Here is a 16,938-nt window from a genome sequence, read left to right as displayed (position 1 = left end):
TCCAGTAGTAACTTCATTGCCACTAACTTAATCTCATTCTCAGTTGTTTACTTTTAAAATGAGAAGCCTTTTTTGTAAACAAGAAATAAAAGAAAAAGCAAATGGGACTGTCTTTTGGACATTTGGATTGCTAGTATTTTTGACCAACTGGCGCTGTTGGTTTGATACTTGATGTACGTAATGTGATGTAATGTAACATGATTACCCATCACACATTGCTCTTTTGATTACAGTTTTAAATTCAAAATTTTCTTATAAACATAAACTGTTTAAATGTTTTACAATTTAGATGTGTTGTTTTATTATAGTTTTGTATTTCTAATCTATTGTATTTTGGAAATAGGTACCCAAAGGGACGGCTCTTTTGTGATATGAAACCTAGAAATAGTAATTATTGTGTAATTATTTGCATATTACATATTTACTATAGGTTTTGTTGTTTCAATGCAGTCAAATGTGTTCATTACTTTTCATTAGTATGACTGAGCATTACCAGATTCAAGCAAACAATTTCCGGAATGTAACCTGTCAGAATGAGGCTACGTTCACACTGCAGGCCTTGATGCTCAATTCCGATATTTTTGTGAAATCAGATTTTTTTGCGTGTCCGCTCACATTTCCAAATATATGCGACTTGTATGTGATCTCGTGTGTGAACTGCATTCATACACTTAAGTGTCCCGCATGCGCAGTAGAGGACGCGATGACGTCATACGTAGCAAGCGTGCTCATTGTTTGCGGAAGTAAACATGGATCGTAATGCTGCAGCGTATCTTGTGTTCTTTACGTTATTCTCCAACCGGAGCAGCACATTACCAACGCAATCTTTTTAAGAAGATCAAAAAGGAAGAGAGACAAATTTTAGTGATGTGAGCGGCTTAATTGATACGGACTTCATTCATAATTTTCAAATGACAAAGGCAACCTTTATGTGCATCTGAACGGCTCTCTTTAGCGCTCTCACGTAAAAACACACATCTTCGGCGGCCGTAGCAGCGAGTAAACGCGTTGCTGTGGGGCTGTATGGACTTGCAACAGATGTTTGTTACCGCACAATAGTCAACCTCTTTGGCATAGCCAGGTCCACCGTTAGTGACGTTTGTCAAGTATCAATGACATGTAGGTCGGATGGCCGTACAGACACAGGTCGCATTTGAAAAGATCAGATACGTATCGGATTCAGGACCACATATCCAAGTGACCTGGGTCGCATTTGAAAAAATCCGATCTGTGTCGTTCAGACTGTCATAAAAAGATCAGATACAGGTCGCATATGGGCAAAAAAATCGGAATTGGGTCACTTCAGGCAGCAGTGTGAACGTAGCCTAAGAGTTCCCGGATCCTGTTCTGGTAGTACTGGCTACGGATCACTTACTGCTAATAACCTAGTTAAACATAACTGTGGATTGCTTTAAAAATAATGTTTGTCTCGTTAAGCTACGGCATTGTTCGATAGTGCTACGAATGTTAGTACATTATTAATAAGGAACATTAATGTCGATTTAATGGTGTTTCGTGTAACTTTGGGATTAAATGTTTAAGATAATATCAACAACACCAGGACGCGCGCCGAAACACGTCATTTCCTATCGTTGTCCACTACATCGCCTAGCTGTCTCACTTACCAATTCAAGTTTTATTTATCCATCCATCCATCTTCTTCCGCTTATCCGAAGTCAGGTTGCGGGGGTAGCAGCCTCAGTTGGGAGGCCCAGACATCCCTCTCTCCAGCCACTTGGGCCAGCTCCTCCGGGGGAATCCCAAGGCGTTCCCAGGCTAGCGGAGAAACATAGTCTCTCCAGCATGTCCTGGGTCTCCCTCTGGGTCTCCTCCCGGTGGGACATGCCTGGAACACCTCACCAGTGAGGCGTCTAGGAGACATCCTAACCAGATGCCCGAGCCACCTAAACTGGCTGCTTTTGATGCGGAGAAGCAGTGGCTCTACTCTGAATCCTCCCCGGAAGACCAAGCTTCTCACCCTATCTCTAAGGGAGAGCCCAGACACCCTACAGAGAAAACTAATTTTGGCTGCTTGTATCCGCACAATCATGTTCTTTCAGTCACGACCCAACTTTCATTACCATAGATGAAGGTGGGGACGTAGATTCACCGGTAAATCGAGAGCTTCGCCTTTTGACTCAGCTCTCTCTTTACCACAACAGTCCGTCTCAAGACCATGGCCTCGGATTTGGAGGCACTGATCCTCATCCCAGCCACTTGGAGTTTTAATACTTTCCTGGAGAAATAATTACATTAATAGAAATCAGGTGTCCTATAGGTTATTGCTTTTTACTGAGGAAGTCATGCTTTAAATGTTACTTACCCAAATACTGATTTATAGAAATCAGATTTCCATTGTGAATGGGTTAAAACACATACAAAATGTTGTTCTAAATTAGTTAAGCTAATTTGACCTCATTCCACATTCTTTAAGATGAACCTTGTGTCAGGACTCAGCCGGCATGGCTGTGCAGCTCGCTGCTGGTCCTGCCGCCTCTGCTTTTATGCAGGTGTTCGTGGTCGGCAGGTGGGTGGAGCACGCACACCTGCAGGTGGTTCTGCAGCACAGAGGCCGCGCTATAATGACTGCGCTCTAACAGTGGGAGGATGCCAGAGGGTTACCGTTGTGGTATGCCTATTCAGCTACGGCCTCTCAACAGTTTTTGCTCTCACGCTAAAACCAACCTTTTTGTGTCTCTCAGGTCACCTCCTCGTGCTCCGATGATTCCTTTCGAGCTTCAGTGTCACCTGTCGTGACGGCTCCTTCCCGAGTTTCTCTGGTTCCTTCCGAGTCAGTTCCCTCGTCCCTGAACAAAAGGCTCCCTCCGATGTTCCCCTGGTTCCTCCCGCTGTTCTGGATCTCTGGATTCCCCGGTGCTGCTCGGACCCACCCCTGCCTCGCTCACTGGTCTCCCGGACACCTGTCGCCATCACCAACAAGCTAAGAGCTGAGTCCTTACTGCCTTCCTCCCCGGTCGGGTTGTCTGCGCTACGTGGTAAGCTTACGCCCCTCGGTTTACTCCACTAGTCTCACCTCAAGGACTAATCATTTCTCTCACCCCTTTAGACTGATCCAGTCCCCTGGTTCGGTGCTCCCGCTCGAGCTGTTATCTGCTGATGCAGATTCGCCCTGCAACCCCGCCTTTATCCTGAGTCAAATAAACCTTTTGAAACTTTACCTGTTGTCACTGAGTGTATTCTGCATGTGGGCCCGACATCTTAAGGCAAACATGACACCTTGGTTCTCTAACTTCGATCTGCCGCGAACCAGGATTTACTGAATCATTCTGATGATGGTTTTCAAATATTTTTATTTTGTCCCTTTTTTTTCTTTTGTGTATACATAGTTCTTTAGCTTCTTTTTATCTTAATTTTGCTTAATAGTTTAGTTAACTTACACTAGCCTCGTAGAGAGGATTTGAAATATATGGTTAATTCAGGTAAACATTCTATAGAGGTGTTCTCTGGATGTTTATTTATTTTAATAAATTCTTATACTTGAAGGGAAGTTCACCGGACAATACCTAATGGACAGAGGGTTATTTTATAAATATTAAATGACTTAAAAACTTACATAATGGCACAACACTTGTGACTAGACTGCAATAAGGAATGTGATGAAAACCTTCTCCAGAGTTCTCTGCAGCTTAGACTAAAGGTTGCTGTATGCCAGACGCACGTACGTTCCGTGTGAAAATGAGACCTTCACCCCACTACACAGTTGTTTCCTACATTCCTCTAACTTTCTTCCAAGAGTGATGCCTATTTTTGTGCAGGAATTGTTAATTTGTTGATCATGGTCAATTTTCTGGGCCGAATCAGAAAAATGTCTATATTTACAAACTTCCGTCAGGAGGAGTGCTTGCTTGTCCGTCATGATTTTCCACATGGGACTGTCCGTGTAGTTAGACATTTTCCCTGGTGCAGAAACATTTGACCGCAGATGAATTACGCATAAACCAGGCTTAAACTAATGGTTTTTCTGTCAATACGACATCTGAAGCATACAGCCAAGATAGCAAATTAGAGGCTTCAGGAAAGGTCCAAGCAGAGTTTGGACTTAAGTGGTGCTTAAAAATGTAAAGGCTTGGCTGTAAACACCTGTGTAACTATTATTTTTTAATGTTTATATATTTATTAAATGTACTGAAATGGAAATTATATTTTCACTAAGATCTTTTTGTGTATATTAAGAAAGCTACTTAGGACAGGGGGCTTTTGTGGCTCACAGTATGGCAGTTCAACAAGAGTTTAAACAGCTTAAAAAGATGTGCTTTAGAAAACACAATAAATAACCATGTCTGGTGTAATATATGTTTACAGCAATAGTGACTATCTTTCAGAGGAGTAAGAACTAATCTGTTCTAAATAGGCCATTGTCAGCACAGCTCAGTATTAACAGGAGGAATACACGTCTAAGTAACAGCATTAACAACGGCTCTGTTTTGTTTAACTGTCTACGTCAGTCACAACAATAACGCATCAACATTAATGAATGCTACTAAGTGGAATGCTTTCAGTATTAGTTCTATTCATATATCAGTTTTTGTCATGTTGTGAAAGACAAATTTAAGAAAAGGGAATTGTAATTTAAAATCGTTCACATCTTCAATATCATATTTACTGGTTCAGTAATGACACATTGGAAAATAGAATCATGCTTCTACATTTTGTTCAAAAATAAATGTTTGTAAATTTTATTGAGATGTTATGTGATTGACCAACAGTAAGTAGTTCCTTATTAAGAAGTAGAAGGGAAAATATATGATTTTGTATTTTAAAAATTGTGTTGTACGTTTCTGTTAAACCCCACATGTCAACACTTTTTAAAATCATCTTTAGATGTAATCCCAGCTCCAAATCTTTTGGGATTATGTCTCAACCAACTTTACACACATTTTGCTCATTTTAATTTACAAAATAGCTCAGGGTCAGTTAGACAGGATAGTGGGCATCTGTTTAAATAAATTTTCAAGTATTGCCACATATTCTCATTTACATTCTGAACTTTGACTGAGCCATTCAAACGCATGACTATGGTTTGACGCTAACTATTCCATTGTAGCTCTGGCTACACGGTATTGGGACATAGGTTCTCAATTTTATATCAATTCTTTAAATAGAAAGCAGCAGAATTGTCCTTATATTAAATGTGGCATAACATGCTGCTGCCGTGGTTTCATCAGGTCAGTCCTGCTGAGAATGTGGGAAAGTTACTACTTTAATTGTGTTCTCGTGTTGTTCAGTTGTCGAGTTCTTTCATCACTGACAAACAATACATGTCATGCAACGTCAAGCAAGGGTCTACTTGAATACTGTGTTTGTGTGAAAGAGAGAGTGAGTGTGAAGTTGGTCAGAAACCCAATCATGAGTCACTCAGGGAATTTATGGTTCACATACATTTCAACAACCCATCTTTCTGTATCGACTGTGTATTGTAATGTGTTCTGTGGTACTCATACAAATCTGAGTAATACATTTGTATCACTCCTTTTGTCCTGCATCCTTTTCATTTGTAACTAAATTCCCCTTATTAAATCTGTGTGTCTATGTGTGTGAGTGTGTGTGTTTTACTAAGTTTCTCTTTGCCTCCATCTCTCACTGGTCCCTGCTGGCTCTGAGTTCTAATGAGAAAACACGGGGGACCGACAGAATAATTAGGTTAATGCAGATTTGCACACCCCTCCTTCCTCTACACACAGACACACACACACAGACACACACACACACACACACACACACACACACACACACAAAAACAGAGAGAGAGAGAATAAGTATCATTACTGTTGACAGAGCGAGAGTAAGCCCTGTGATTGCATGTACTGTACACATATGTGGGTGTATGGCATGTCGGTTAGAGACCCTATGCACGCGCACACACATACACACGTGCACACACACACACACAGCCTGTGTCTCCTGGGACTAACAGATAGCACCCATTACTGTCAGGCTCATCTCCCTCTAATTGGCTGTGATTGGAGCCCGTCGCCCCTGAAGGGAGGGGCCTCAGATTCAATTAAACTGTATGATTGGTCTTTTTAAATATTTAATGTCCAAGACTAAAAACATCCCGTGCAACACTTCCGGGAATGAAACAACTGTTTTGTATCCGCAAAAGACACGGTGTGTGTGCATCTTCTCTGAACATTTATATGCACTGTATGCCATTTTAGAAAAGGGCACACTTACAGTGAGTGTGCTAATTTAATCGATGTGCTCTAAAATGCAGTGTAACAATCCTCCTCTTATGTGAGTGTTGTCCCATCTAATTTTATGCCAATTTGTTTAGTGTATGGGTGTGAGTAAAAGTGTAATTGTACACATGAACAGTCGGCAGTCATATTTCACTGTGCATATACATGCTTTAAGAGTGTTCCTGCACATTTATATAGTGTGTGTGTGTGTGTGTGTGTGTGTGTGTGTGTGTGTGTGTGTGTGTGTGTGTGTGTGTGTGTGTGTGTGTGCAAGCACACATGTTTGTGTGTATCCCTAATCCAGCAGGCTCAGGGGAGAGCAACTGGAGCTATCAGAGGCTTTTCTCCACTTCCAGCCAGTGCCAAAATCTCACTCACTACACACTTACATACACAGTCATGGTCGAACCAACAATCAGCAAGGCAAGCAAAAAGACAAGAGTGAGGCTTGACTCTAAATGACACCTTACAAAACATCACAAACGTGAAGAAACAAAAGCAGAAAAAATCCTCCATCCAGAGTGGGAGATATTTACAATTACTCATAAAGGATGGATGCTAAGACTGCAGACCAGAAATATAGGCAGCCTAAACAAAGTGTTTTATTTTGAAATCCTGGCCTTCTTCACCTGATAGGATGATGTGCAGATTATAGGAAGGCTGGCAAAACACATAGAGGAAGAAAGTGTAGGTGGGAGTAAGATAGACTAACAATCTTGAGTAGGGAGTGGGTGGAAAGGCAAAAAAGGAAGCTGAAGGAAGAGTAGGTGGATATGAAACACACAACGTGCTATAATGACAAACAGAGCAGAATTGCCGAGAGGATAAAAAATCAAAGAGCATAAAAGGAGGGATGGACAGCACACAAGGTTGAGTAGACAAACCTGCAAGATTATTTTATAATGATTCAGGTGTGTCTGTCTGTCTTTCTAACAATTTTGCTGCATTCTTCATTCATGATGTTAGGGAAAAATCTCAGTCATATTTCTACTGTCCCATCATTGTGGGAAACTCTGTTTGGTTGTAGCTCCAATAAGAAAAAAGATTTGTGCAGTTTGCAGATAGCAAACCTACAACAGTACCCAACATTCACAAGTTACATTTTTTAACACTCCAGACATCACCAGCATTGTTATTTAAACATATCAGTATTACTACTCAATGGGAAAAAGACATCCGAATCAGAATCAAGTTTATTGCCAAGTAAGTTTCCACTTACTTGGGAATAAGTGGAAACTTAGCTCGTAGCTAAAATTTGGGGAACATCTGAATGGCAGAATAACCATGGCCTCTGCTATTCATATTGAGCTTTTACTCAGGAACTGGTCCGAGTTTTTTGCCCGGTTCTTCCAAGTCAGGAGGCTTCAAGAGGGCTTTATGCGCTTAGGCAGGGTGGACGATCTGTGGCCGAGTATATCATTGACTTTCATTTACTGTCTTCGGAAAATACCTGGAATGAGGATGCCCTCATGGACTCTTTCATTAGAGGACTTAATGAGAAGATTAAGGATGTGCTTTCTACCCGCGAGTTCCCGCAGACCCTGAGACAGCTCGAGGAAATGGCCACCCAGATGGATCTTCGGCAGACGGATCGTCGCAGAAAACGGGGAGCACTGATGTCTGCAAATTCTCAACCGAGGTCCTACGCACCTACAGTTTCTGCTCCTACCCGTACACTGGATCCGGAACCGATGCAACTGGGACGTACCCGTCTGACACCACAGGAGAGAAGCAGACATCACCAACTGAACCTCTGTCTCTACTGCGACGGCGAGGGTCATCGCATCAGGTCATGTCTTTTAAAAGGTACAGGCTCAGTAGAGGAGAGGGAAACTCTGCTGAGTCACACCAGACTTTCCATCTCTCCTGATCTCCTTTTTCCAGTTACTCTCTCATTCAGTTCCAAGAGACACAGTTTGGCAGCATTTGTGGACTCAGGGGCAGATACTGAGTTTATGGATGAGGGACTGGCTAGGCGACTGGGGATTAAGCTTCTTCCATCGCGAGCCTCCCGTAAGGTTATAGCTCTAGATGGCCACCAATTGAATCTCCTGATCCTGATAAGCAGTTTACTGTGGAAGTGGATGCATCCAGTACTGGGGTTGGGGCTGTCCTTAGCCAGGAGGCTAAGATGCATCCATGTGGCTTCTTTTCCAAGGGACTTTCAAGAGCCGAGAGGAACTATGACGTGGGGGACCGGGAACTGCTAGCTGTTAAGCTAGCCCTTGAGGAGTGGAGACATTGGCTAGAGGGGGCCAAGGTTCCATTCTTGGTCTGGACTGACCATAAGAACTTAGAATACTTGAAGTCAGCTAAGAGACTGAATCCCAGACAAGCGAGGTGGGCACTTTTCTTTGGACGCTTTAATTTTTCTTTGTCTTACAGGCCCGGGACAAATAATGTAAAGCCCGACACACTTTCTCGGATGTTTGAGGCGGGCGAGGAGAGATCCAGTGGCGCAGAGGATTTTATTTTGCCCCAGTCTGTAAGATGTGCAGTTACAATGTTAGAGTTGGAGAGAGAAGTTAGGGGGGCTCTTTGTAACCTCCAGCCTCCGGAGACCTGCCCTAGAAATCGGTTGTTTGTTCCTGACTGTCTTAGAGGAAAGGTTGAGTATCTGGCAGTATTCATGTTTAAAGTAAAGTTTCTATATATATATCTTATTGGACCTAACAAGTGCAGTAATAATATAAAGAATTTTTTTTTCAATATTTGAAGTTATGATAAAAAAAATTTTTATTGATTTTTTTATTGATTTATGTATGTCATTTTAATGTTCCTAGTGTCTGGAAAGCATGGTCCTAAGAAGGTAAGATTTCTTTGGTGGAGCTAAATAGGCCACAGATGTGAGAATGTGTGTGTGTGTGTGTGTGTGTGTGTGTGTGCGTGTGTGTGTGTGTAATATTAGTGCAGTTCAACAAGCCCAGTATTCATAAAACTTTGGTCATCCTTTGTAATATGGCTTCTCATATTGAAAATACGAGACAGAATCTAACTGTTGTATTATCTTAAAGTCATAGGCCTACTTACCCTCGCTGATTCTTGGACATCCTTCTTTCCCAGAAAACGATAGGCTTTAAGCGATACATTAATTCAGCCAATAACAAATAAGACAAAGTTCCACTGAGAGTCTCTTTTGTCCAAATTATAGAAAAGATCACAACAACAACAAAATGTTCTATGTGCTTGCTTCTTAGAGTGGCTAGGAATTTTTTTATTATTATTAATTATTACTTTTCTCCGTGTATGACAAAAAATATTTCGTTTCCAATGCATTGAGAAACCTAATATACACTATATTGTATTGTATAAGTATTCTCTCACCTGCCTTCGACTCTTCTGGGAAGGCTGTCCACAAGATTTAGGAGTGTGTTTATGGGAATTTTTGACCATTCTTCAAGAAACGCATTTGTGAGGTCACATACTGATGTTGTACGACAAGACCTGGCTCTCAGTCGCCACTCTATTTCATCCCTAAGGTGTTCTATCGGGTTAAGGTCAGGGCACTGTATAGGCCAGTGAAGTTCATCCACACCAAACTCTTCCATCCATGTCCTGATGGACCTTGCTTTGTGCTCTGGTTCATGTTGGAGGAGGCAGGGGCCAGCTCCAAACTATTCCCACAAAGTTGAGAACATGGAATTGTCCAAGATGTCTTAGTCTGTGGAAACACTCAGAGCTCCTTTCACTGGAACTAAGGGGCCAAGCCCAGCTCCTGAAAAAACACCCCACACCATAATACCCCCTCTGCCAAACTTTACACTTGGCACAATGAAGTCAGACAAGCACCGTTCCCTTGGCAACTCCCAAACCCAGACTCGTCCATCAGATTTCAAGATGGAGAAGCTTAATTTGTCACTCCAAAGAACGTGTCTCCAATGCTTTGCATTGCACTTGGTGATGTATGGCTTAGATGCAGCTGCTCGACCATGGAAACCCATTCCATGAAGCTCTCTGCACTGTTCTTGAGTTAATCTCAAGGCCATATGAAGTTTGGAGGTGTATAGGGATTGACTTTGCAGAAAATTGGCACCCTCTACACTCTATGCACTTCAGTATCCACTGACCCCGCTCCGACAGTTTACATGGTGGAGTTGCTGTTGTTCCCAAACACTTCCATTTTATTATGATACAGCAGTTGACTCAAGAATATTTAGGAGCGAGGAAAGTTGACAACTGGATTTTTTGCCAGCTGGCATTCTATCACAGCGGTAAGAAATTATTTCAAGTAACTGACGTCCATATGTGCAACAAAACAAAGAATAGAATAGGTTGATACACGTCAAACACATTGCTTTTATTTTGGAAAGTAGTCTAAGGCATTAGTACCGTAATACATGGTGCTCGCATGACCTTCAAAACCAAGGCAGGGTTGGCATGACTGCCGTGTCCCCAGTGGCGGCTGGCTTGTCCGCAGTAAACTCATTTACGTTCATTGGAAAATCGCCTCGCCTCACTTTTCATAGAGAATATTGTCTTACTCTTACATATTGTTCTGCTTTAACACTGGCAGCCTGAATATTTTGGCGCTTTTGCCACAAATAAGTAAGGTTTATTTATGGCAAAAGCGTCATTAAAAAAAGATCAATGACCAAAAGATACACGGATGATGTATCTTTTGGTCATTGGATTTTCGTATCAGAAACAGGAAGTAAAAAAACAAAAACAAATGGCGATTTGATTTCTACTGATTTCTACTGTTCTTCAGTCTACTGTTCTCCAGTTTTGCATTGTATTACATTGAAATGACTGTCGTCATTTCAGCTTTTAACTTTTTGCTCTCTCTCTTTTTCTTCATAGTAGGTACACCTGGTCTGGCGTTCTGTTAACTGTGACATCATCCAGAGAAGACGGCTCACCCGCTACTACCATCTAATGTAGAACAGATTACTAGATCAATGTGTGCTTCTGTGCTTGTTTGTCTGTCTTGTTGTGTCTCTGTTCTGTCTTCTGTAACCCCAGTCGGTCGAGGCAGATGACCGTTCATACTGAGCCCGGTTCTGCCGGAGGTTTTTCCTTCCCGTTAATGGGTGGTTTTTCTTCCCACTGTCGCTTCATGCTTGCTCAGTATGAGGGATTGCAGCAAAGCCATGTACAATGCAGACGACTCTCCCTGTGGCTCTACGGTTCCCCAGGAGTGACTGCTGCTTGTCGGGACTTTGATGCAATCAACTGGTTTCCTTATATAGGACATTTTTGACCAATCTGTATAATCTGACCCAATCTGTATAATATGATTGAACTTGACTTTGTAAAGTGCCTTGAGATGACATGTTTCATGATTTGGCGCTATATAAATAAAATTGAATTGAATTGAATTTAATTGATTTTTGTTTTAAAATAAAAAAAATGAAAATCAAAATATAAAGCTTTTCTCTTTTTCATTGTCAAAAAGGAAAAGGGAAATTTGAAAAATTATTTGAATTTAATTTTCCATTTTGGGAAACAAAAAACAAAAATGCTTTTGAACAGGAACGAAAAAAGGGTTGTTTGTGGTCATTTGTTGACATTCCGAGACCGGATGTGGTTACTTATTTGTGGCAAAAGTGCCAAAATTTTCAGGCTGCCGGTGTTAAAGCAGAACAAAATGTCTTTAGAACCTTACGGAGATCTGATTTTAGACATGGCAAAACAAGGCTTGTCATCCATTGAAATCTCAGCGCAAATAGGCCAGGTGAGTGAGGGAGCTAGAGGATGTTCTGCAAGAAACGTCAGGAGATTCTGCAATGAAAATGGCATGAGTATGATAGGATTCCCTGACGCACATTTGGAGTTGGAGGTGGCAAAAGCTATAACCGAGATATGATCCTGCTTTATTTCCCTTTTGCTACAGGATGTGTGTGTGATGTGAGAGAAAGAATTTGAGAAGGAACGTGTAGTAACATACAGACGCACGCGCCTCTACTGTATGTCCCGCATTTGTGTCCTACCAAATTTGACTGGCATCTTTTATCCCTGTGTATTACAAATAGTAAACAAAATGCCTCAGCCTTCCAATATTTATAAGGACTATCAACATCCGAATAATTGATCAATTACATTGTGCAAAATGGGAACTGTGGTGTCTAATTTAATGATACATCAGTTGGTAAGATTTTGGAATGTGCAAATTATTTTTATTGTTTAGACTGGACCTACATATGGAAGAAGGATGATGAAGGGATATCTTGCCATGAAAGGAATGCATGCTGCAGAGACACGAATTGGATCAGCACTCAGAACTATGCATCAGCCTTACTATGAAGCAAGACGTCAGGTCTGTTACTGTCCCATCTTTAATATTTTACATACACATGTGCAAATTATGTGTAACTATTAGCCGATGCATGTTAATTTTTTTTACTTTATTGCTGTGTGTTTAGCTGCAGGTACTTGGCTTGCATGAGATTGAAATCGTACTGCTATTTATAATAAAGAGATATATCAGAACAGACTGCCCTAAATATGTTATTTTTTGACAGAGACACAAAAAGACATTCAAATATGTTTGGAAACTCTGCAGCTGACGTAATGTATAAGGAGTAATGTTTTTTTTGTGTGAAATAGTTACATCCTTTTCCTGTCGCCCTAAATATGTTATTTTTTGACAGAGACACAAAAAGATATTGAAATATGTTTGGAAACTCTGCAGCTGACGTAGTGTATATGGAGTAGTTTTTTTTTTTGTGAAATAGTTACATCCTTTTCCTGTCTCTCTCTAGGTTGCCCGCAATCTCAACCCCATACCATACCAGGCTGATTACATGGGTCACAAGATTAATATGGACCAAAATGAAAAACTGGCTATGTTTGGGGTCACCCATGTTTTAGCCATTGATGGTTTCAGCAAAAAGGTTGTTGCTCATTCCACAATGCGTATAAAAAATAACCTTGCTATCTATGAAGATGTTTTCAGGTAATGACTAATGTATTATAGTGGAAACTAAAGGGATAACATACACATGAATACTATTCATACAAAAATATGTAACTTTATTTGATACCCTGTGCAATAACCTTGTACACTGCAATAACTGTGCAATAACTATTTGATATTCTGAAATTGTATTTATTTATTTTCCTGTCCACTTTATATATATGAATGTACAGTATATTGTGTGCACCTTCTGTTGCTTATAAGAGCCAATGCCACAAGTAAATATCCCCATTGTGCGATAAATAAAGTTCTATCTTATCTTAATAACTGATTAACATTTGCATTTTTATGAAGTATATTATACTAAGAATAACTGACAACAGTTAATTTTGAAAAGTTTTTACACAAAATACAAGAAACTTTTTGTCATCCAATAGGCCTGCAGTACTTGATTATGGTATGTGGGACCAGGTGCGAGTGGATCATGGCAAGGAGTTTTATTTGACGCTCTTCATGCAGGAGCTTCTGTCATCTCACCGCCACAATCAGGAGTGAATGCCTTATCTTCAGACTTCATCCACACAGGTTCAGTTCAATAGTTTTTTTAGGTTTGGCACAATACACTTGAGTCTGATTTTATTATTATAATATTTTCTTCAGCAGCAAACTATCTTTTTGCATACGTGACAAATTGAGACTTACTTTTCCCAATTTTAGGGTAATTAATCATTAAATTATCTATGGCCGAAAGAAGTTTCTTTTTTAAATCTTGTTACAGCTTAACAATACACAACTGCAGTGGCAACAGCGCTGGACTTATTTCAACCTTTATATTGTAGTTACCTGATAAGCACTGTGGTTTTTATGTTACAGTCCATTTGGGAAAATGGTCCTTAAAGTGAATTCCTGATAAAATCATTGGCTCAGCGGTTAATGACAATAATGTGTGCTGAGTTGTTAAATCCATTGACTACTGGTAATTCTTCATTACCATTGCTTTCTGACTGTTTGTTTTACCCACAAGAACAAATTGACTGATTACACATCTTTGTTGCAAATTCAGAATCATGTAGTTGGACGAATCTGGCCAGAAGTCAACAATCGTGTCAAATATCCACTGAAGACAAGACAGCTCTTCTGCAGTTGGTGGATCAAGAGGAAATAGACATGAATGACAGTCTTGTGCGATATTGCGTGTCCAACCTGACTGGCCGCTTATGTGAGATTGGTCTTACAAGGCTGGTGAAGTCATGGAATGCTCATCACATTCCAGGTGAAATAAGACAGTGTTCTGAAGATTTATAATAATGACAACAGCATTCATAAGCTTCAATACCAACTGTATGTTCTTTTTTTTCCAGATAAAGGTATACCAAATAACTTGGCTAGCTGTGGGTGTCCCAGAAAAATCCCACAGGAGCTGTTGCCTCATTCGGGTAAAGCAGCAGACCTTTACAATCTGCAGTTTGGAACCTCACTGACGAGACATTCAACTTTTGGAGTTGATCCATTTTCAACTGAACAGGAGAAGATTACAGTTGAGCACCAGTTTGCTGAACAATATTCAGATATCTCCAACTTATTGTCTCGAGCAGTGAACAATGATTTTGCTCCCTACAAACAGGTATTGCTCTGTCTTATAACAACAACTCAGCGCAATGCGTGAAAAGCCAGTAGCTCTATTTAACTTAGAGACTGTAAATTTGTAATAAGAACAATAAACATTTATATGACATTAAACAATGAAGCGTGTAATTAAATTCTCATCATTACTAAAACCCTGACCCACATGTTTTAATCTTTGAAAAAAAACTCAAATAAAATGTGTTTTATAACCTATTGGTGGGTGTTAAAGTGCAAATTGTTACTCCTCTTGAAAAAGGGAACTCAGAACAGAAAATGCCTCTGACAGACCATTCACTTCAAATATGTTGTTGCTTATAGTGTTCACTCTACAAAATGCTCCGGCAACACTGTGTGAAGACTGGTTCCTCAATGAGCTCTGAAAGACAAAGGAAAGGCAAGTTTATTTATATCACACTTTTGAGTAACAAGACGATATAAAGTGCTGTACATAAACAGAAAAAATTAGAATAACTAGTCATTTGGTGTATGTTTGTCCATAAGACATTATGCCAGGCTCACACTGAATACGGTGCAGACACGATTGCGGCGACACAAGGAGCCCAAATAATTAAAAGTCAATGTCTCAAACTATCAGTTGCATGCGGTTGCGGGTCCCGCTACTGTGGCTGTATGGCGCTGAAAGAAAATTACGCAAGACGGGGGTTTGACTAGACACTGTAGCGTTCCCTGGATTGAGCTCCTAAACTTCACAAGCCAAAAACTTTGGCCACCAGACACAATAAAGTTTTTTGCCACCAACTTAGGTAGCTTGATTAATTTGAACAAAACCTCAAGACAGAAACACGAGGAAAGACAGGCTTTTGAAGTATGAAATAGGATGTTTGTGCATACGGATAACGAGTTTTGTCCTAAAGAAAATAGAAACCTAAAAAAATGGAAACCATGGCTGTATTTAATCATTTATGAGGAATAGCAACACATAAAGGAAAGGACCACATAAACTTCTGTTCTCACAAGAGCCTTTTCACCAACCAGCGCCACAGCTGGCTGCTGTTTCCCTAGGTTCCGGGTGAGTGGGGGTTTGTGGAAAGTCGGATTTGGATCAGGACCGCAACTTGCACCATAGTCAGTAAAGACGTAGTAAACAGTTTATCTAATATATTATAGGCACTTGTTCATTTTATGTATTTATTTATTTTATAGTTTCATGTTATGGAAAAAATTCAATTAATCATCTGATCAATGTAACTTTGTGGTTATAAATTAAATTAAGTCAATTAAGTCTTAGACAGGAAATTTTATTGACCAAGCTGTATGATTTTGAATTTGACTTTTGCCTTGAGATGACATGTATCATGAATCTCATGAAAATCAACAAGAGGGATCATATTTCTCCAATTTTAGCTTCCCTCCATTGGCTTCCTGTCAAATCAAGAATATAATTTAAAATTTTTCTGCAAAACCATCAACAATGCACATGACTGTCCATTGTGGCTGTTCCTGAATATCAACCACATGGAAAGGCTGTGGCTCTTCTTCAGGAGGAGTGAATGCTGCTTGTCAAGACTTGATGCAACTTGATGGGTTTCCTTAGCGAGGAAACTTTCTGACTAATCTGTAAAATATGACCTAATCTGGATTGACTTTGGAAAGTACCTTGAGATGACATGACATGAATTGGCCCCATATAAATAAAATTGAATTGGAAATAAAATTAATGATCCCACCTGTTGTTCCTTCAGACTCCAGGATTGCATTGCCCTGTGCATCAGTCAATACGATGGGGTCATGACTTCCTATGGCATCTTGCACTTTTCCGATGATCCCCCTGAAGGTTAGCCTCACATTCCAAAAACCAGACCACCCCATTCTGCTCGGACTCAACCTCCCACCAACCACCTCAGCAAGAGAAATTGATCTGGAAGAATAAAATATGAAATATTAAAATATGACATGTTGTTATGACACAAGTAACATTTGTAATCCTAGTTAACAGTGATGGTCTTATGTATTGAAACAATAACTATAAAATGCATTCGGTTTTTATAGTATCTTAGGGTTGATTGGTGTTACAAGGTAATCATCTCTTCCTTGGATTAGGCACAAATAATACACAAAGTTTGATATGAACACTTTAATAACATTTTGCATACGCTTGATGACAGAAAATGGAAAAACATAACCGCGGCCACTGTTTTGGCCGAGGTTAGTAAATTTAGGGGAAAATGTTAAAATGTGTGTTATAAATGAAATATACAGTAATAACTATTGCACCATAAGTAAAAAGTATACAAA

General features: G+C 40.2%; 1 long non-coding RNA gene across 1 annotated transcript; it reads left to right on the top strand.

The window, feature by feature from the left end:
• The first annotated feature begins 13,497 nt into the window (after positions 1-13,497).
• On the top strand, positions 13,498-14,796 carry LOC118559406. Its single transcript, XR_004928840.1, has 3 exons — positions 13,498-13,641; positions 14,120-14,329; positions 14,418-14,796. It is a non-coding gene; the product is annotated as an uncharacterized LOC118559406 (long non-coding RNA).
• Positions 14,797-16,938: the final 2,142 nt, after the last annotated feature.

Source organism: Fundulus heteroclitus, unplaced genomic scaffold (genome assembly GCF_011125445.2).
Source record: "Fundulus heteroclitus isolate FHET01 unplaced genomic scaffold, MU-UCD_Fhet_4.1 scaffold_28, whole genome shotgun sequence".
Classification (NCBI taxonomy): Eukaryota; Metazoa; Chordata; class Actinopteri; order Cyprinodontiformes; family Fundulidae; genus Fundulus; species Fundulus heteroclitus.
The sequence above is the reverse complement of the archived record's forward strand: the minus strand, read 5'-3'. Positions and strand labels throughout refer to the sequence as shown.